Raw genomic sequence first — 23,827 nt, 5'->3', positions numbered from 1 at the left:
ATCCCATTAAGTCTACGAAATCCACTCTACTGTACGACACTCCACACCACTCCACTCTACAACACGCCACTCCACTCCATGATATTTCACTCCATTCTGCAACATCCCATTAACTCTATGACGGTCCACTTCATTGTATGACACTCTACGCATCTCTACTGTATGACATGCCACTCCACTCTATGACACTTCACGCCACTCTACTTGACGACTACACTTTATAAAATACACAACTCCACTCTGTGACATGGGTCTCTACTCTATGACAATCCATGTCACTCCACTCAACGACATGTCGCTCCACTTTATAACACGCCACTCCCTCTACAACATGCCTGCCTCTACACCACTCCATTCTGACATCCCAGTTTACTCTTGGGGACTCAACTCTACAATCTTCCACTCTAAGATACTGTACTACACGCCACTCTATGACATACCACTCTACTGTACTGTACGACATGCAACTCCACTTTACACCACTCTACTGTACAACACATTCCTCCACTGTATGGCAGTACACTCCACCGTATGACACTCCACACCACTCCACTCTATGACATGCCACTCAATTCTACAACACACCACTCAAGTCTACCAAATGCCACACCACCCTATGACCTGGTAGTCCATTCTGTGCCACTCCATGACATCCCACTCCATTCTATGCCACTCCAAACTTCTCCTCTCCACTCTAAGACACTGTACATCATGCCACTCTATGACATGCCACTACGCTCTACTGTAATGTATGCCACTACACTTCACGGCACTCCGCTACCCTCTACGAAACTCCACGTTACTCCACTCTATGATCTGCCTCTCCACTCTAACACACATCACTACACTCTACGGCATGCCACTCCAATCTACCCCACTCCCCTCTACGACATCCCATTTCACTCTAAGACACTCGAAACTACTCCCCTCAACTCTCAGACACTGCACGACATGCCACTCTATGACATGCCACTGAATTCTACTGTACTGGACGCCAATTAACTCTACACCACTGCACAACACTGTACTCCACTGAATGCACCACCACTGTATGCCACTCTACTCCACTCTACGAAACTCAGCGACTTGCCACTCCACTCTATGACACGCCACACCACTCCACTTAACAACACTCCACTCTAAGACACTGCATGGCACTCCATAGTATGACATGCCATTCCACTCTACGTCACCCCACTACACTCTATTACATGCCACTCCACTCTCCAGCATGCCACTGCACTCTACACCATTCCACTCTACTGTACAAGACTCTACTCCACTCTTTGACACTCTACGCTCCTCCACTCTAAGACACTGTACTCCACTCTATGCCACTCTGCAACACTGTACTCCACTCTATGCCGCTATGTGATACTGTACTCTACTCTATGCAATGCAATGACATTCTACTCCACTCTAGAACACTGTAAGCAGCTCACTCTATGCCTCTCTATGCCACTTCACTTCACTCTACTCTATGACAGACTACTGTACTTTAGTCCACTGTACTACACTATTCGTCTCTACCCATGCTACTCTATACCACTATAGGCCACTCCACTCTAACACACTTTATGCCACTAGACTCTAACACACTGTACAACACGCCACTACAAACTTCGCCACTCCACAATACAACACTTTACTCCACTCTATGCTTCTCCACTATACAACACTCTACAACACTCTATGACATGCAACTCCACTCTTCGACAACCCACATCACTCTGTGATATGCCACTCAACTCTATGACACTCCACTACACCCCATGACAGTCCAATCCATTCCACTCCACTATATGACACGCCACTCCACTCTACAACACACCAAGCATGTGTATTCCACTCAACTGTATCTCACTCCAGCGTATGCCACTCCACTCTGATGCAACTATATGCCCCTCCACTCTACTCCGTTTAACAACACACCACTCCACCCATGCTACAACCCTGTCTGCCACAAAACTGTACGCCACAACACTGTACTCCACAACACAACACTGTTTGACATTCCACTCTACTCCCCTCACATATATGCCACTCCACTCTACTCATTTAACCTCACACCACTCCACCCACGCTACAACCCTGTCTGCCACAACACTGTATGCTACAACACTCGACATCACAACACTGTACGCCACAACACTACATAGCATGACACTCTCCAACACTCCACAGCACTCCACTTTCTGCCACTCCACTCTACGTCATTCCACTCTTTACCACTCTACTCTATGCTACTTTCCTGTACACCACTCCACTGTAAGCCACTCCACTGTACGCCACTCCACTCTACACTATTCCACTCTACACCACTCCAATCTATGCCACTCTAATCTGTGCCACTCTACTGTACCCCACTCCACTCTGTGCCACTGTACTGTACACCACTACACTCTACTCTGCACCACTGCACTCTATGCCATTAGACTGTACTCTGCATCTCGGCACTCTACTCTGCACCACTGCATTCTACTTCGCATCACTTCAAGCACTGCACTCTATGCCGCTCCATTGCATGCCACTCCGCTCTATGCCACTGCACTCTTTGTCTCTCCATTCTATGACAGGACACTGCACGTCACTCCAAAGTATGCCACTACACTGTACACCACATCACTCTATGTCACTTGACTCTACCCCACTGCACTCTCTGCCACTCTACTCTACGGCACTATACTATATGGCACTCTACTCTACAGCACTCTTCTCTACGCCAATCCAAACCATTATATAAAAGGAAAAACACTGATGGATTTACTTTGTGATATGTTACAAAAATATAAAGAAATAAAATCTTTCAAATTCAATTTAAAAAACTAGAGGTTAGAGATTAGCTATAGTTAGAAAAAGTGATTTATTCTATCTATACAAAACCAACTCAAACCACACAAACATTAGAAATTCTAAAGTTGTAATTATACCTTAAATTTATCATTTACGCACCACCTTCAAATTACTATAACTTTATGTACTCTTTCTTTACAAACCTAACTTAAACTACACAGACATTGGAATATCTAAAGCTATAGTTACACCCTAAATGTATTATTTACGCAGCACCATTAATGACTATAACTTGTGAACCTCTGAACATAGTGTTGTCAACTGGCTAGCCACACTACATTAACTATAACTTGTGACTTTACGATGCACTGCTTAGACCCTTTCATATCACATCACTTATAACATGTGAAATCAAAGCATACATGACCATCATTTGTCAGAGCACAGTGAGTGGTAGAGTGGCGAGCTACAGATAATGTTGGGTGGCACTGGCTAGTGATAATACTGTGTATGGAGGTGCACGAGTTGAAGTAATTTGAAGGCATTGCTTACATTATAAATTTAAGGTAATACTATAACTTTAGAATTTCTAAAGATTGTGTAAATTAAGTTTGTTTTGTATAGAAAGAATACATTATTTTTAATTATAACAAAGCTTTAATCTCTGTTTTTTTCATTGAATGTGTATATTGGCAAGGTACAACGTGCAGTTAAATGTTATAAACTTACTTTGTCGATATTTTGGTCATCCATATTTTTGATACAATGTTTTTACAGCACAATATTTATTACTCTGGTACTTTACTGAGGTACTCAGGCTTAGCAAGATGGACCAGCATTGGTGCAATCATACAATCTTGAATAATTAACAACAGAGCATTTCAGCTAAAAATGTAGGTGGGCCCAGAGGGATGTTACATATTCAGAACTTCTGATTGTGGTCAGTCTCTGGGGTGAAATCCATCTAATGTGGAATTTGGATTATAATGGAAAAACTATGTTTTATAATGCATATCACACTCAATGTTTTTAATGTTTTTTGTTTTTTTTTAATTTAATTTGCCGCAGCTGCTTCCAAACGTAATGAAATTCCTTACTTAAAGTTAGTGAGTGCGAAAGGGATAGTACGGAAATCTCATGACTGCATGATGCAACGCAGCTGCTTACACACACAATAGTATTTTTGTCAATGTGTGTATTTTTAGCACACAGAGATGTTTTGCCCTCGCCAGCACATTTATTTTCAGTGCTGCCACACTGAAACAGACCAGTGCAGCAGGATCCAGGAAGGGACAATTTTGAATGTTTTCAGCATGTGGAAAGGTAGCTTTTTTATGTAATGTGCCTGGTGTTTCCAAGAGTTTGAGAAACTGCAGAGATGTTTTAAGGCATGAGCAAAGTGGGCAGCTTCCCTGGGCTCCCTCCTTCGAAAGGCCCCCTCGGATAGCGATTTGTTTCTCTGCATCACACCTCTTGCACTTTCTGAACCTCGTCCCCTCTGTTTGTCTAGCTCTGCCTCAGATTTTGTCTGTCTCAGCCCAATGTCATTTTAAGGACTTTCGACCCAGTCAATACATGTTTTGTCTGTTTTGTGTGACCCTGTTTCTGATAAATAAATGTATACTTCATTACTCTTTAGTGTCTTCCATGTGTGAATTAGCACAAAATGGGTAACAAAATTAAGAGATGTTCTGAAAGGGAGGGCGCAAAGGTATGTCTTGCCTAGGGCCACAAAAATCATTAAGGTGACACTGAGAGACTGCACAGAAGCATGATAACCTGCTTCCAACCCACTCCTCATGGTTGTGATTTTGACCCTGACCCAATTTGGCCCTATGCAAAAAGTGAAATAACTTTGTAGGTTGGGGGTTGGCCCAGTGGGCATTCATCTTATGACATAAATCCATATTCTGCATGATGTGCATTCACGCCACAAAAAATATAATTCGAATCACCTCCAGGAACAATTTTTAGGAACCAAGGACTCAGGCTAAAATGTACTAACCTCCAAATCACAGTTGGTACCCCGGTAAACAAGAGGCTGTCACAGCCGCCTCATACCTCATTTATCCATCTTTTTTTTTTTTTTAGTTCAGAAAAGTTCATTAATAGAAATAAGGGTGTCAATACAAGTTCACAATATTAAATGCATTTCATACAAGAGAAACACTTCAAAAAATTGCTTCAATAAAATTATATGGATCAGGCTAAAAAATTAAAAGTAAGAAGAATAAAATGATACACATAAATCATGGAAAATAGTGGAATACCAAATATTTAAAGAGCGTTGAGGGGTTCAAGGGGGTTTTGAGACTTCTTGTTGAAGTGGCTGCAACCGAAAGGATCGACTGGCACTTATGTCAAGATACATTGTAACAGGTAACCATAAATCCAGTCGCTTCGTTGCCATGTGTATTGGATATACAAAAGAGGTGTCCAACCTGTGATTATGGAAAACATTATACCACCATGCTTTATAAGATATTTTAGAAAAGTCTTTCCAATTAGCTGTAATTTGCTGGAATGCGACTGCTAATAACAAATCAATAACTTTAACATTAAGCATAACATTTTCCCAACAAGATGAAAGACTTCCTAAAAAACATGATTATAAGAGAAAGAAATTTTGGATCTAAAAATCGAATTGATTTAGGACCAAACTTGTTTCCAGAAATTATGTACAAAAGGACAAACAAATAACATGTGAAATAAATCTGCATTTGGAAAGGAACATGTCCAACAAGCATCTGGTACCGCCCCAAATTTTTTGCTTAAATCGCTTGGTGTCAAAAAAAGTCTGTTATAGCCAAAAAACAGTGTCTGCATTATATTAGCTGCTCTGGACGACTTGCAAATTTTGATCCATTTATTATTCCATAAGGACACTGGCCAAGAGAGTGCAAAGTCACGTTCCCATGTCACCTCTATTTTGGATTTCTGCCTAACAGTACCAGTACTGTGTAGGTAACTGTTTATGACAGAGGCCTTGGGTGTAGTTTTTAACAAGGTATGAAGTTGTGAAGTGGAGTTAGAAATAGTGGGAGAAGTATGCATAGCAGACAACTGGGTGTATGTATCCATCACAGCTTTCTTAAGCAAAATGTATTTGTGAGTGAATGAGGTAGGTAAACTAAATGATTGACTGAGTAATGAGAAAGGCATAAAATCCGACTGTGAGAATAGCTGATGTATCCAAATTAATCCTCTCTGACGCCAAGTCTTCCAATAGAAAGGTTTATTCCTAATGAGTATGTTTTTGTTGTGCCAAATTGTGGAGTTGAGGAAGGAGTCTATGGTACTATGAGGAGAGGGAGAAGAAGATAGGAGGAGTTTAGATGTTAGTTTGATTATGGGAGTGGATAAGGCTTGTGGTTTACGTGAAAAGGAAAGGTATTCATCAAAGGAAAAGGGGGACAGAAATAGACGTTCAACTGTAGTCCATAAAGGGCAATCATCTTTGGGATCACACAACCAAAGGGAGGCTTGATGTAAAAGAAATGTCTTCTGATACGCCGGAAAATCAGGAAAATTAACTCCACCTTCTGTCTTGGGACGTATTAATTTAAGTAGAGACATTCGAGATTTGTTATTATTCCATAAGAAGGAAGAAAGAATGGAGAGGACCCTCTTAAAAATGTAGTAGGAATAGGGACCGGTATATTAGAAATAATGTATATGATTATTGGATCAGCATCATCTTTATAGTGTCAAGACGGCCCCACCATGATAAATAAAGGGGATGCCATTTGGTGGTTAGGTTCGAAACGTTTTGTATACATTTATTCATGCAGAGTGATACCGTATCTGAAATTGAAATTAAAGAGGTAACATGTAATCCTAGATACTTAATGTGATTAGGACTCCATGTGAAGCTGGAGGCACTAAAATCTGATTTAAAAGTGTATTTTGTTAAAGGTAAAATCTTGCATTTGTCATTGTTCAATTTGTATCCAGAGATATTGGAGTACTCACGTACTAGACGACACATCCAGGGTCAGCCAAACGGAAAACCAGGAAGACGCCACAAAACAAGGATAAAAAAATCTGTGGCGACAAGAAACAATGAAGTTAGGAGAAGTAGCTGGACAGGACGCTAGCAGAAGTAACCAACGACGACAGTGAACATGTTTGCAATAAAATTTGTAACTTAGTAATACCGATAAATGTAACAAGTATAGAGAAACTGGATAGTTCAATTCATTAAAAAATAAACAGTAGGAGAAAAGAACAGAGTCTAGAGAGACCCAATTGAAGGAGAATACAGTCTCAAGTGTTGAATGAAGAAGAAGGACCCGAAGATTTCATGTAAGTTGTTTTACAAGAGTTTATAAAGCTTTGTAGATGCAGAGGATCTTCGTACATTGTTGTTCTGTTGTTGTGGGTAATTTTGAAAAGGCAGGGGTGGAAAAGACCGTATCGGGCCCCAATTGAACGTAGATCAGCTCTCATGTTTAGAAAAGCCTTACGTCGGTTTGCAGTGGCCTTTGCATAATCCTGTGCAAAGAACAAAGATCAGCCTGACCATGTGATTCTTGGAGCAGCTTTGACCGCTGATAGCACCTTCAATAAATCTGTGTACTCTAAAAATTATAAGATGACTCCTCTTTTGTCGTTGTGAGGCTGAGGATTGAGATGGAGCTCGACCCAATCGATGTGCGCGTTGGATGTTAAGCATCGTACCTTCAGGCAAGTGTAATAGTTTAGGGAGAAATGACTTGAAAAAAGTGAGAGAGTCAGATCCCTCAAGTCCCTCCTCCAGGCCGTAAATCCGAAGATTGTTCTGTCTGTTGCGATTCTCAAGGTCCTCTACTTGCCTTGGAGCGAAGAGACTTGTGAATGTAGTTGAGAAACGTTGACGCAGGTTTCTTTTAAGGAAGCAACACTTTGTTCCACTGAGGAGACCCTTGTTTCAAGTTGGGACCAGTTATCCGTTTGCAATTGGGTATTGGTCTCTTCCATGAAGGGTCGGAGAGCTATGATTTCCTCCAACAGTAGCTCCATAGATACGGGGGAGGTTGATTTAGGTGGCGAAGGAGGGTCCTTTTAAAGCCGTTTGGTGTTAGATTTCCCTGGGGATGCAGAAGAGGAATCCATTGTTATCTCCAAACTCTGAGGAGAAGACGCCAGAGATTTCTCAAGTCTGGAGAACTCAGAGAAGATCTTTGAATTTTTAATAAATATGTGCCTTGACTTAAAATATGAAGAGTGTGCCACTTTTGTTCTGCCCATAAGTCGCGCTCACATCACTCTCGTCTGAACGAATGCACATAAGATAAAGCACTGTGAGACAAAAATTATGTGAGAAAATGTACATCCGTGAAAAAGCGAGACAAACCAGCATCAGACAAAAGGGGCCTCTGCGTGGAAGCACGAAAGTATTTTTATTTGCTTGGGCAGTGCAAATGTTGAAGCGCATTGATGCCTCTTTCAAAGTGAGAATGCGGGTTTCATTAAGGCTGCGCGCTGTGGAAGCTTAATGGTAAGAACTGCACATTGAGAAAGATATGCATAAACAGGATTCAGCAAATGATTTGCAGCATTATTTAATGATGCGCCGGTGTAAAAGACAAGAATTCCCCAATCCTGAATATATTGAGGGCCTAGGTAAGTAGATATGGTAATTTGATGCATAATATGGCAGCATTACGAAGAGACGTTGCAGTAACTTCTGGTGAACACAAAATGGCTGCCCCTCAAAGTGCAGTATGTATGCCTCAGCAAAAGTCAGTTAGAGAAACAATTCTTCAAGAAATCCCATCCCCAGCGTGAGAAACATCAAAGACTAATTCCTGGGCACATTGAAGAGACATGCGAGTGGTTATAAAACTTAAAGCTTCCTTGCAGCAATTTAACGAGGAGACGCGCGATTGCACGGAAAAACAAAATGGCGGCCGCGGCAAAACGGAGCTGCAACAGAACTTACTGCCATAAATAAATCTCCATAAACACTGTTTGTGGGATCGCCGGTGATATCAACACACGCCCAAAACCTTCATGGATAGGAATTCGTCTCCTGGAGAACTGCCTGACATCGTGGAGTCCACCGAGGAGACTGGAGAGCCTCACCCGTGTGCCGCCATACTTTTCGGGCGCCAAGCTAAGCCCCATTTTATCCATCCTTTGATTTATGTGCCTGAAGTGTATTACTAACTTTTTACCTGACTGCTGTGAGATCAGGTAGATCTCTCTGTTTTATGCTGGGTGTTCATTAGAAAGCATATCGTTCCCTTCATGAGTATGCTTTCTCGATTCTTTGTCCTGAATGACTATGTGAAAAAACACAATTAGATGATTCGGAAATTCTGTTCATATTGAAAACCTAGGAGCAGTGTTTCATGTATTCTAGTGGTTGCAGTTTGCTTACAACATCGCTCATTTCTGTGGTGGGGACTTGGACTTATTTTGAGCCATCAGATTTCGACTTAGCGCAAGAGAGAAAAGTAGGGATGAGAAAGAACCTGCAAGAGTGAGATAGTGAGATAGGAAGTCTAGGGTTGTGGAAGACAGAGGCATGAGATGGAATAAAGAATAAGCAGTCTTGATATTTGGAGAGCTGTCATTTGGCAGTGCTGGCCAATTGTCCCTAAAAAGAACTGTGGACCTCTCCACTTTCTGAGTATCATAGGAATGTAAAAGAAACAGATAATTCTTATACACTAAGGGGTTGATTCGGATCCGGGTCGGACAGCTCTCCGAGAGCTGTTCGTAGCCTTACCGTCCGACCGATACGTACCCGTAGCCGGTTGCCAAAAATACGACCGACATGTAGGCTGTGATTCAAGCTTCATTCTCCGTCGGAGCCGTAACTCTGAACGCCGAACCGAGTCGCCCGGAAGCAGTATCCACAGCAGTTTCAGCCCTGACAAGCATGATGCGTACTTCCTATGCGCCTGACGACTCGTCACGTACGGCACGTCACAGCATCCGGAAAACAAGCATATCAGCTACAATTCGCGTCATAACTCAATCCACAGCTACGAGACGGACCAGCTTGCAGCGGGTACGAGACGGAGCAACAAGCAGCATGTACGACACGAACACATCATGAATCCCATCGCACAGGTCATACCTGTACTCTACATCTATGATCAGGAACCGACGCCGACGGCGCAGGCAGTAAGTCTGACACCTACCACACAAACAAATTACACGTACCCGCAAAATGGTACACACACACAGGGGATCCACATACTGGCCACCATAGGGGTTGCATGGCCAGTACCACTACCACCCGCACCCATAGGGCTAATTTGCCCATCACCCCTGCCACCCCCACCCATAGGAGACCTGTTGCCCATCACCCCTGCCACCCCCACCCATAGGGGACCTGTTGCCCATCACCCCTGCCACCCCAATCATAGGGCTCAAGTTGCCCATCACCCCTGCCACCCCCACTCATAGGGCATATGTTACCCAGCACCACTGCCACCCCCACCCATAGGGACTATGTTGCCCATTAATCCTGCCACCCCCACACATAGGGCACCTGTTGCCTAGCACTACTGCCACCCCCACCCATAGAGGACCTGTTGGCCATCACCCCTGCCACCCCCACTCATAGAGCTTATGATCCCAGCACTCCTGCCACCCCCACACATTGGGGACCTGTTGCCCATCACCCCTGTCACCCACACCCATAGGGGACCAGTTGCCCATCACCCCTGCCACCCCCACCCATAGGGGACCTGTTGCCCAGCACTACTGCCACCCCACCCATAGGGGACCTGTCGCCCATCACCCCTGCCACCCCCACTCATAGGGCTTATGTTGCCCAGCACTCCTGCCACCCCCACACATAGGGGATCTGTTGCCCATCACCCCACCACCCCCACTCATAGGGGACCTGTTGCCCTTCACCCCTGCCACCCCCACTCTTAGGGCTTATGTTGCCCATCACCCCTGCCACCCCCACCCATAGGGGACCTGTTGCCCATCACCCCTGCCACCCCCACCCATAGGGGACCTGTGGCCCATCACCCCTGCCACCCCCACTCATAGGGCTTATGTTGCCCAGCACTCCTGTCACCCCACACATAGGGGACCTGTTGCCCATCACCCCTGCCACCCCCACCCATAGGGGACCTGTTGCCTATCACCCCTGCCACCCCCACCCATAGGGGACCTGTTGCCCAGCACTACTGCCACCCCCACCAATAAGGGACCTGTTGCCCATCACCCCGCCACCCCCACTCATAGGGCTTATGTTGCCCAGCACTCCTACCACCCCCACAAATAGGGGACCTGTTGCCCATCACCCCTGCCACCCCCACTCATAGGGGACCTGTTGCACATCACCCTGCCACCCCCACTCATAGGGCATATGTTGCTCATCACCCCTGCCACCCCCACCCATAGGGGACCTGTTGCTCATCGCCCCTTCCACCCCCACTCATAGGGCATATGTTTCCCAGCACCACTGCCACCCCCACCCATAGGGACTATGTTGCCCATTAATCCTGCCACCCCCACCCATAGGGGACCTGTTGCCCATCACCCCTGCCACTCCCACTCATAGGATGGATGATGCACCACACATCCATCATACTCCAACATTAGGTATGTCAGCAAAATACATCCCCCCTAACATCATGACAACAGTGTGTAGTCTGTGACAAATACCTACAACAGTGATTATGACTTCGAACATACAATGTACCTAACAGCACATGTGTGACCAACAAATGAGTGTGCCCTACACAAGGCAAGCATCACTATAGCACTGTGTCAATGTAAAACAAACACCCCCTCACTGTGTAGAACAAAAGTCAAGTGTGGGGTTCCAAACTGCAGCAAATGTCGAGCATTGTGGTGATGGGGTTCATACCCCCCTCATCACAGTGACCAAAAGGTAAGCGTCATCATGGTCAAAGCTGCAAATAGCAAACAGCATGTATGATTCCCGGTTCGAACACATCAAACACTTCAGCGGCAAAGTAGTGGTTGTGTCCCATACCCACAGAGATGTGGTGAGGCTAACATTGCTGTGAAAACCTAACATACTCTCGGCCATGTGCAGATAAGCATGACCCATGGGGGCTGACAATGCATACAGTGTACAATGACACAAGAGCAGAAGTGACCATCACAAAGCATACACACATCTCGAAAGTAGACACACTAATCAAAACAACCTGTGTAGACAGTAGGTGTCAGGTCACAAACTCACATTCAATGCCAGCAATGGCACCTAACAACCAGGATGAATGTGCAGAATGATGTGATATGACTCACAGGGACAGCAGGGTAAATCACAGAAATAGCATCCCGACAAAGGCCCACAACAGCAATATCAATGCACTGATGCAGATGCACAAACACAAACAGGCAACCTCACACTGCACATCTGACACAACATGTGTGTGTGTGTGTCTCAGTATCCCCAGGCAACTACACAACGCATGAGGGGGGCTGAACCACAGTGACAGAGATGTGGACACAGGGCCATACAAAAGTAAACCATCATTGGGACACCCTTAGTGGGCAATCAGGCATTGTGAGATGAGAGGGAGCACAACAGACACATGTGACACAAGCTGGAATGAACACCAACTAACACAGCAAGAGACTGACACACAGCAGCACTACCCCCAGGGACCAGACATTGGGGGGACACAAGCATGCATGACACCTCCACTGTGATGACAAAGGTAGATGTAGTACAAACTGGGAAACCCAGACATGTGTCCTGTTCCACAAACGTGCATCACTCATACCCAAACACATATCACTCAGCATGGCCCGTCATCCATGGACAAACGGGAGCTAGGGGCCCATCCATGCAAACATTTACATCAGTCCACCCTCAACACCACACACCCTGAACTGCAACAATGTGCATCTGTGAAGCCCACATGGACAGGTGACATTGCACATGCACCCATGACAAACACAGGAATGTCGGGAGGAAATAAGGTGCACAGACTCATCACACAAGGACTGTTTACAACCCTGGTGAATGACAGACATACTGCACAGTATGCGGTACATGGCCATGACGTCAAAGCTCGCGTAACCTTCCGAATACCTGCCACAGTCCCAGGACAATGCAGAAGCCAAGGAGAACCACAAGGCACACATGCTGACACCTGCAAACATTGCAGCCCTGAACCCGACAAGTGGGAGCAGTCAAACACACATACACGTCTCAATCACTGAAAGGTACCACCTAGGGACAAGTACATGATATTGCGAACAAACAAGTGCCATGGGGAACTTTGACTGTGTCCCATCTGCGTCTGACAACATCATCACCACTCAGAACTGACAAATCCCAATGATGAAACACCAATTAACAGTAGTGTGTCATACACCCACACATCTGGTAGCCCATGGCAAAGTAGTGGGAGGAACACAGTACCACTCAGCAAGCATCAACAACAGGAACATATCAAGGGAACACTACCTGTGCATGAAAAGGGATGTGGACACACACACATGCTCATACAACACACACCATGGGCCCAGGCTATGTCACGGGACAACACACTTACTTGAGGGGACCCAACTCCTGTGAAAGCCCAGCTGTGCCAAACATATTCACAGCACGTCTCACTCATGTCAGCAGAACACTTGTTCAGTCAGCCATCAGTTACCACACAATGAAGGCTCTGGTCACAACAGCCTGTGTACGGGAGTCTCCCCTAAGTCATCTGCACATACTCAAAACATATGTACAGCAAGTTGCACAGAGGACCTAGTTGCTCCTATACCAATGATGCCCACACCTGTAGGTCCAGTGGTGATGCGCACAAAGTCTGTGAAATAGACAAATTGGACAATGGGAAGCACATCATATGTGCATGGGTGCAAGCCAGAGATGTTACCATGCACATGAAATGTTCACAGAGATGTCCACAAATAGTTGATCATGACACACCCAGGTAGCTGCAAAGGATGACATGGATACCCACCAGAGTAGGATACATATCTCATGGACCACATGGAGTACCTCACATCAACACATCAGTATTCAACATTGGAAACCAAGCATTACAGGTGCAAGGGCATGTTAAACATCATCGACCTAATGTACAGCTAAATCAAGTTCACAGGGATAAAGAACAAAGCTTTATTCAGCATATTAACAGTTAAACGTCCGTTCAAACAAAAGGCCAATGGCCAGTCCATTATCAAATGCCAAGGAGTGAACTAGAGTGACAACTGTCACACGTTGCTTGCCTGCACTGCTAAGGACAGGGGACATCCCCTCGGAGGGGCATACATGGGGGCAGGCCAGGCATCGCAGGGACATGATCAGGGCGTAGCAGAAGGAGGCAGTGAAGAGGTGGTGGCTGCAGGCGAGACACTTGCAACTGCAGTGGAGCTGACTGAAGTGGTGGGTGCAGTCACAACTGTGGGGCACAAGTCAGATGGGGTGGGTGCCGGCACAACATCAGTGGGCAGGTGAGATAGAGTGGATTGGGTCCTAAATCCATGTGAGCGGAATGGGGTGCAGGTGAGGTCGGCAGGACAGAGGGGGGGGACACAGTCCCCACATCAGTGGCACTAACCGTCTGACCAGGTGTGGAGGAGCAAGTGGTAGGGGGAGGGCCTCAGCATTTTGGGGATGGTGTATCTGTGGGTGGGGGAACCCGGGGCAGGGAGTGGCGGGGGAACCTCTGGAGTGGTGGCCTGGGGGATGGAGGACGGAGACTTTGACTTGGAGCTGCGTGGTGGCGGTGGGGTCTTGCTCTTCCGTCTCCGCGGGGACTTGCGTGTGGGGGTATCAGTCTGACTGCGCCTGGGGGAGGGTGTCTGGGTGTGAGGGGCACTCCCCTCTGTGTGTGGGGACTTCCTCTTCCCCTTGTAATCAGGATCTGCTGGGTCGGTGGGGAAGAGGCCAAGGCCACAGAGGAAGAGCTTCTGTGGAGATGGGGTTGCAGGTGAGGCAAGGGAAGGGGGCTGGGAGGGAGAGGTTTTGAAGGCTGCAGAGTGGTTGTGGATGACTGTGTGTGTGTCTGCAAACCAACCCCTGTGAGTGTGGTATCAGTCCCCTGCGCTTGCTTGTGTGCACGTCTAGCCCTTGGTTTGGGAGTTTGTGTGCTGTCCTTGTCTGTGGCTTTGTGAGAATGTGCAGGTATGTGTGTGCTTGGGACAGGTAGGCTGCTAGGAATCGTGGGTGGTGCAGGGGTAGGAGGGGTGCGGGACTGTTGGAGGAGGGACGCTGCTGCCGTCGGGGAAGAGGCCATGGACTGATTGGTCCTCTGTAGGGCAGACATGCCGGAGGAAATGCCCTCCATGAACGACACCACTTGCGTCAACAGACCTGTGTGTGCATGGAGGACCTTCAGCATCGACATCTGCCCTACATGGATCTGTCTAAGTAAGTCCACAGACTCCTCACTCAGGGCAGCAGGGGACACAGTGGCATGGGGTGCGGTGCCTGGCACAAAGGAGACATGCTCCCGAACACGTGACCTCTGGGATGGGATCCGATGGGAGGGCGGTGATGGTGGTGGTGGGGGCGGTGGCGGAGACAGCCTCACTAGCTGTGGTTTGGTGGCTGCTGACACCCGCCTCCACAAGGGAGTCATCATCAGAGCTGCTGTGGCCCTCAGTAAGGGGGGATGGTGCTGATGACTCCTCTGTGTGGCTCCACTCGCCCTCTGTGCCACTGGGTCCCCCCGACTCCTCTCCTTCTGTCCCTGCCAGTCTCTGTGGCTCCTCCTGGTCCGTGGAGATGTCCCCTCTTTTGGCCGTGGATGTAGTTGGATAGGAATAGGTAGTAAGAGAACAATATCAGTCATCTGCACTGACTGTACACACCACAGTGAGTACATCACATCACAGGGCAAGCCCTGGCATCATCAGCTGAACACAGCTCAAAGTGCCAACACTGTTTAGAATAAGCCAATTGCCATTCTCAACATCAACCTTGGCACACATATCCCTCCTTGACTTGCACACATATGTCTGTTGCATGTTGGATGCTAATACCCCAATGGCCCGACATGCACCACCCACATATTAGTTGGACATGCAAGTGAACATGTAGGAGTATTTCACTATACATACAGCACATCTCTTGCTACTGACTCAGTACAGGTGTCCGGATGAAGGGATGGGCAGAGACTCATTTCACATGCTTGTGATGCATGCCAGCAACACACACTATGCTGTTCTCATGTCCTGATGGGTAATGCCACAATAGGGTGCATGGTGCACACTTGAACACAATGCAGGATCACACATAGCAAGTTAAATGCCATGGCATGCCATGACACAGTTGCACACACCATTGTGTGCTGTCAGAGGATCATACACCTATATGTCACACAGGTCTTGTCTCTCGCAGTCACATCTCAGATGTCCTGCTGACCCTCTAAGTCATGGACACCCCAGTTGTAGGTAACAACAAGCCACACCATAATGACACAGAGGCAGACACCTGAAGGAACATGTCACTAAGCACAACCTGTAATTTGATAGACAGGAGTGAGATTACAGAGTGTTTCTAAATGCCCTTGAGGAGGCATGACTGCCCAGGTCTACGTGAAACAGTGTTTGGCCCTGGACAGTAGTCAGGTGGCTAAGCAAGTGTGACATACTTGATATACATACTCCTGATCCCCCAAAATTGGAGTCCCCTGCTGCATGGGTTTGTTTGGAATACCCCAGCCACATGTGGTGAGTCAGCACAGCAATTGGAACACATCTCAAGGGCACACACAGATCACATGTCAGATCTCAGGCATTGGGCAAACAATTGAACCACCCATGAAACACACAACTGAGTCACGGGAACAGATGCTGTCCGGTAGCTGAAGCATAGCTGACTGCAGGGACACAGTGCCCTAGTGACACAAGCAATGGACTGTAGGGGCCACACCTGTGGAACAGATGAGGAGGGTGCATCACACAATTGAGGGACCTGAGTATTGGACTATAAGACCTACGTAATGTGGAAGTGTGACCAGGCCAAAAGACTGCAATTAGCATGTTAGACATAGTGCACAGATTAGGCATGGACTTACCCCCTTCCTGCTGCCTATCCAGGTCCGGGAAGACCACAGCCAGGATCTGGAGCATGGGGGGGTCAGGGTTCGATGTCCGCCCCTCCTGCGTGGAGGTGACAGCTTCAGCTGGACTCTAGCTATCCTCCGGGTCCAGCCCCGAATGTCCTGCCACCTCTTCTGGCAGTTGCGGATCCGGCGCTTGTAGACCCCCACCGAACGCACTGCCTGGGCGATGGTCAGCCATATGTCCTGCTTCTGGTGGGCATCAACCTGTGATGATGACAAAGTTAAAAGTACATTAACACACATGCCCCATAGTTGTGCTGCACACATTTGGAGATACATGTCATCATCACAAAGGGAAATGAGTTACACAGGTAGTACAACCATGGGGAAGGACAAATCACCTGCATGTCTGACATGTTATCAATGCCTGGGTAGTTTAAGCTTGCACTAATGCACTTTAGCAGCAGGACACCTGTTCATTACATGTACCTACACACTTTGGGTGATGAAAGTAGTCAGTGAGAATGCTTGCCACTGGTGTACACATTGCTAGTACTGCTAGTCAGACAACATGCACAATTAGGAAGGCAGTGGACTGCACACTCACCTGCTCCCCTGGTTTCCCATAGAGCTTGCTGTACTGTGGAAGGAGCCTGTCCAGCAGGGCCTGGTTCTCCTCCTCAGTGAAGGCTGGGGCCCTCTCCAGAGTACGTGCCATCGCAGGAGCCAGAGGATGCAGAGACAGCAGCAGTGGGAGCAGGGATGTGGTCCAGTAGCAGGCATGTGAGCTCCCTTGGGTCCAGCCAGCCTTATATCTGTGCTGCAGAAGCAGAATCTGTGCCATGTGTCCCCAGTGATAGGTCCAACACGGTTGCATTCTATGAATCTGGCCAATCCATGGAAATGGATTCCGCATCGTTCAAATCCTCACCTTCATTAAACACTAGTAATTGCAACATTGTTGTAGGCATCCGACTGAATTTCCAGCGCACAACTCGTACAAGTTTTGAATCCGCATCCGTCTCCATGACAGTCCTGAGACCTGTAGCCACAATACTGATGTGTACCCACAGTCTGGTCTGTGTGCATGTTGTGTCTCAGATGTGTCTGACCAAATGTGCCCAATGGGTGACAGTCTCCACATCCATGTGGTATATGCATCAACCTTGATGGTGTGTGTGTGTCTAAGAGATGTACATGTTGGGCCTGCAGGGACAACAGTGGCCACTACCTGTGGGACTCACGCTTGCCTTGTGGTGTGTACGTGATACGCTATGTCCATGCCAGTGTCGATGTGGCAATACAGAGACCCTGGGTTTCTGCATGGCAAAGATCTGTGATGCCTGGGAGTCATCAGGCCTCACTTGTCACTGTGGTGTGTGTTTGGAACGTCACAGCAGTACATAGGTCGGGTGATTGGCCATTGCACTACATGGGACTCATGTGGACATGTGGAATTGAGATGTGAGGTGATGGTCATGTAGGTGGCATATGTGTCCATGCCCAACATCACACACCTCAGTACATTGTGTAATGTCATGATCTATCATGTGAGATTGAGCCTGGTCATGGCCACATGGGTAGATGAACCAACATTCTTCATTCGTTCATCTCTGTCCTGCAGGGCCATCGACCGTTCCCAGACCTTGCAACCATGCAGGAACGCGACTGCATCCGACGGTACCGCTTCACCAGGCCACTGATTGAAGAGTTGGCGGAGCAGTTGGCACCACATCTGATACCTGGCCGACATACCCTATAGCACTGACCCCAGAGGTGAAGGTGATGGCAGCCCTGCACTTCTTTGCTACTGGTACCTTCCAGTACACTGTGGCTACTGCTGGTGGTATGTCGCAAGCTATGTTTAGTCGGGTGCTACGCGATGTCTTGGAGGGGATGTTGCATTTCCTAGACCTGTACATCAAGTTCCCGAGCCCAGCTGAACTCCCTGAAATACAGGATGCCTTTTATACACTGGGGAGGATGCCAAACGTCATCGGATCTATTGATGGGACACATGTGGCCCTGATACCACCGCAGGCACATGAGCATGCTCTAGTGGTAGTGGTATGTCTTGCAGACATGTCTATCACACATGTGTGTGCACGGTTCCCTGGTTCTGCGCACGATGCCTACATAATGAGGAGTAGTCGCATTGCAACGCTGATGTCACAGATACCAGCTCAGCATACCTGGCTTGTCGGTGTGTACTGACTGTTTCTCATTGTGTGTGTTTGTCAATGTTGTATTCCACACTCCTACAAAACTCAGCTACTTGTTCATTTTTGTGTGTGTAGGTGAATCCGGATACCCCAACATGCCGTGGTTGCTGACATCCCTCCAGAACCCTATGACACCAGCCGAGATGCGCTACAATGAGGCACATGGTCGGAGCAGGAGGGTGATTGAGCGGACATTCGGCCTCCTGAAAAGCCGCTTTCGCTGCCTGGACAAGACCGGAGGGGCCCTCCCATATGAACCTGCAAAGGTGTGCAAAATAATCCTTGTATGCTGCATGCTACACAACATGGCAGTGCGGAAGAAGGTGCCTCTCATCCAGGATGACGATGACCAACCTCCGGCACCTGTGGAGGATCCCGGCCTGGGCCAAGAGGCCAGTGATGATGAGGCTGAGGGTGACGTCCGCTCACAGCTCATCAACAACTTCTTCACCTGAATGTGAGTTTCCAGGGTTGTTATGTCAATGTATGGAGTTAGCCTGGAATGTGTTGTGGCTGCTCTGTTGCTGTCTGAGTGTGTCTGTGTGCAACTTGACTGTATGCGTGCAGTGATGTGTCCATTCAGGTGGTGTGTACCCCACAATAGGGTAGTACTGCTAACTTGTTTTTGTGTAGGTTTCTTGCGACATGTTTTGTGCATGTGTATTGCATTTCTCTCCTGTTCTGCTGTGCTTTTGACTGTGTCTTGTGTCTGTCCTTCACAGGGTAATTTGCCTGTTGTATGTTCGACACTGACCCCCAACACCCAGAATCCAACACCAGTGTGGGAGTAGTCAATTGACATCAAGTGATGTGCCACACACCCCTGGACAACAATTCTCAGTCACTCTGTGACCGTGTGCCCACCGTAACGTACAATTGCCTTGCAACTATTTTTGAATAAACATGTTGCTGATGTGTAATGAACCTGTGCTATGCCTTGTTGGGTGCGTTGTCGGTCTTCCCACATCTGAGTGACATTTGCTTACCTCACCTGTGGATTTGTTACCACTGACTGTGGATAGGTGTTGTGGTTGTGCATACCTATGTGTTTCAAGTCAACATCATTGTGTGTGATGAGTAACATGTCCATGGTGAGTATGTGTTGTGTTGCCATAGTGGTGTGTCTCCCTCACATGTGTCACATCACCATGACTCACCTAACGTTGGTCACATTGTTGCAGTATTTGGCATGCACTGTGTTGTGTAGCAGATCGACATCTCCATGACACATGACAATTTGGAATCACAACAGAGGCAAGTATGGTGTACTGGTGATTTTATTTTCGAGCATGTGTGAGGAAAGTGCACAGGATGGTGGGTGCTGTACATTGGAGTTGGAAGTGCTGGTAGATGAAATGTCCAGAGTAAAGTCCACAGTTATCTGCTACATTGGCCCAACATGAACCCTCCATGTCATGTGGGTACAGGGGGTGCAGATGTTGATGCTGCTGGTGCTGCATGATGACTCACACCGGAAGGGCCAGGTTGGTCGTCGTCATCCAAAGAGGACAGAGACAGAGTCAAACCAGAGAGCTCAGTGTCCACCAAAGTCTGGGCCGGGGAATCCTCTTCATTTGGTGCTGGGTCCCCAGCACCACCTGTGTTTGGAAGAGACACACAATGTGAGTTATCTTACTACATGCATCGATGGTTCACAAACATGACATTTTCTACTGTACGAACAGATTCCTGCCTGTACACTGCTTTGTCCCAGCTTGTCACAGACAGAGTTTGATATTGTTGTTGCCCATGTCCCAGCATGGCCTTGTGCTCCCCACAACAGAGCCCAGTGTCAGACATCCTGTCAGTCCCTTCCCACTCCCTGTGGGGCGAGTATGGTTCAGTTAGAACTTGCTGGGCCTTGTGGGTGGGTGTAGATTGTCTGTGACTGCAACTCCCATCATACTCTTGGCTACACCCCCCTTCCCAGCATACCCATACTTCCTCCCTCTTGACTCTGCTTCCCTGTGAGGGGGTGTGACAGCAATGGCAAGATGGCTGACTGTGAAATCCTGGTGTTTGTTTGGCTACAAGTCCAAAGAGAGCCCCTGTGCTTCACACAGCAGCACCCAGTACGGGGTATCTTTTACTGATATTTCACAGAGGTGTGGGTCAATGCATTCTACCCGGTGAGTTGTGCGGAGTTTGTGTTTGGGGGTGTGTGTCTCTACATGCTGGTAAGTATGGTCAGAGCTGTCAGTCCTCCTTCCCATCATGAAATGTGCTTCCATTGTAGGGCGTGCAAGTTGTCTTTCAGGATGTCAGTCAGTGGTGTCCTGCTTCTGATTTGCACACATGCCCTACCAGGGCCTTGTGCTCCCCACAGCAGGACCCAGTGTCAGCCATCTTGTCAGTCAATTTCCACTCCCTGTGATGTGGGCATGTTTCAGAGAGGTCTTGATGGGCCAATCAGGAGGGGGAGCATTATCTGTGACTACAGACCCCATCATGCTTTTGGATACAATCACTTCACCTGCATCCCCACTATTCCTTCCTGTCAGTCAGCTGTACTGTGAGGTAGTGTGTTTGTGGTGGCAAATGGTCTGGCAGTGTCGATTTAGCTTTGTGCCACTGGCTTGCTCTATTTGTTTGTAGGTTGGTGCATGTCATGACACAGTTCCAAGTCACTATGAGATGGCAGGTATTGTGTTTGTCTGACTGGCATACACATCTTGGGATGATTATCTATTGGTTACTGTAGCTTTGCTTGCGGTGCATGGTTTCACTGTCCCCTTGCCACACAATTTTTGGTATGTTGTTTGTGTACTCACCAGACTCTGGTATGTCTGTTAGCCCATGGACGCTCTCTGGTGGTAGAATGTCCCACACCTTCTCCTCCCAGGTCCTGAAGTAGACTGGTTTGGCAGGAGGGCCACCGCCGGTGCACTGACTCAGGGCGTGATCTTTTTCGATGAGTTTCTTGACCCTCTTGCGCACGTCATACCACCTGTTCTGGATATCGTCCTTTGTGCGCCTTGCTGGTGCTTGTGCGTTCACCTTGTCCACAATCCTCGCCCACATCTTGGTTTTCTGTGACATGTGGGTCCTTTGGATCAATGTACCAAACAAATGTGGCTCTACTCTGATAATCTCGTCTACCAGCACTCACTATCTGTGAACTTTGGATTCTTCTTTGGGGGCATGGTGTTGGGTGGTGGTGGTGAGGGATGTGTGTGTGAGAGTGGGTTGGTGTTGGTTTTGCTGGGTGTATGTGTGTGTGCTTTTGGATGAGGTGCTGATGGTGTGTGAGTTGTGTGATGGGTGAGTTGTGAGTGTGTCTGTGGTTGCTGTGTAATGGTGTTTGCTGCTGGCTGTGTCTCCTGTTTGCAAGGGATCATGGTAGTGATTGTAGTCCTTTATATAGTTGGAGTTGTGGGTGTGTCTTTGTCCCAGGTTTTTTTATTTGCTATTTATTGGCTTTGTCATTGCTTGTTTGGTCCTTTTTTTGTCTTTTTTCATTTCGGTTTTGTAGGCATGAAGGAGACGTTCTTCTGACAGACACGGACGCTGATGTTGGCTCGTGCGGGCTTCTCCACCTCGTTCACGCTGACTATCTTCTCTGTTTCATACACTTCGGTGGCGAAGGTCTCTATTGCTTGTGGGCCCGGTTTTTTGTGCGTGTCGGTCATGCGGCTTGGTCTCCGTGTGAGTCGGTCTGAGTTTCCACGCATTGCATCGTACTGCGCTGATCAGACATCGCGGGTACGGGTCGGTCGGGTTCATTCTGGGTTCGTGTCGGTCGGTGAAAATTGCGTCGGTTTTCCGTCCGGTTCACTATTTTCCCTACGGCTTGGTCGTACGGCTTGTATTCCGTACGTGTCAGTTGTAATTCACACGCGTTGCATCGTACTGCACGGGTCGTACAGCGTTGGTCCGCGTCGGTCGGTTCGTTTTGCGGCCAGAATCGAATCGGCCCCTTAGTAGATTTCAGTACTGTTGGAAATGTGCCCCTTTTGCAGTCTGGCGCTAGCCAAGACCTTTTGGTTTTACAAAAATGCGTATACTATACTTACAGATAGGGGCTTTCAGTCACCTCTCTCCATACATTGGTCTGTTGTTGTGCCATTCACATTTTGCTTCCCCCTACTACAGCATACAGCATGGGGCAATGGGTCAGCCTACCTATGCTACTGGTTAACTTCCCTTTGAGTATCTGCATTTTGCTCTTTCACTAGGAGCACATCCACGCACAAGCTAGTTCCCTTCAATGCCAGTGTTTACGTTTTTACTTTATAGTTACTTTAGTGTGGCATTTGGGTCTAGAGCCTGATGTGATAGCAGGATGCTTCTGATGAACATTGCATCTTTATCAGATTCCATTTCCTGACAATGCTGTTGTAAATTCCTTTTGGAGTGTTTTGATTTTCTGACTGCTGTTATTTCACAGTTTAACAGGTTGTGTCGATTTGAAAGTTTTCTGTATTAAATTGTCCTCTTTTCACTTTTTTCTCTCCTTCTTTCTTTCATTCCTTCTTACTTTCTTTCTTTCCTAATTTACTTCCTTCCACCTTTCTTTACATCTTTCCATTTACTTCTTTCCCTTTCCTTCTTTCAATCTTGCCTTTCATTATTTTTTTTTCTACCTTTCTTTTCATCTTATGTCTATTTCTTTCTCACTCTCTTTCTTTATATTTCTTTCTTTACCTTTATTCCTTTCTTTATTGCTTTCTTTTTATTCTTGCCTTCTTTCTTTCTTATTTTCTTTTCTGTTTTTCTTTACCTTTCTTTTATCTTTTTAGGTCTCGCCTGGCGTAGACTGCGCAGACATGCGCAGTCTCGCTGGCGAGATTTAATGAGTTAGGGTAGATTTCTGTAGTGGGCTTTAACCCCGCCCCTCTTTTCCATTGGCTG

At 47.2% G+C, this 23,827-nt stretch overlaps 1 protein-coding gene across 2 annotated transcripts in view; it reads right to left on the bottom strand.

The window, feature by feature from the left end:
• Positions 1-23,827, bottom strand: part of LOC146833125 (sphingosine 1-phosphate receptor 2-like) — a 641,976-nt gene that overhangs the window by 552,537 nt on the left and 65,612 nt on the right. For both annotated transcript variants that reach the window (XM_085600749.1, XM_085600750.1), the window contains exon 4: positions 6,766-6,837. The gene's annotated coding sequence lies outside the window, so the exon portion shown is untranslated. The remainder of the gene's footprint in view (positions 1-6,765; positions 6,838-23,827) is intronic.

This window comes from Triturus cristatus, chromosome 4_2, assembly GCF_964204655.1.
Source record: "Triturus cristatus chromosome 4_2, aTriCri1.1, whole genome shotgun sequence".
NCBI classification, from domain to species: Eukaryota; Metazoa; Chordata; class Amphibia; order Caudata; family Salamandridae; genus Triturus; species Triturus cristatus.
This window is presented reverse-complemented; position numbering and strand designations above follow the sequence as displayed.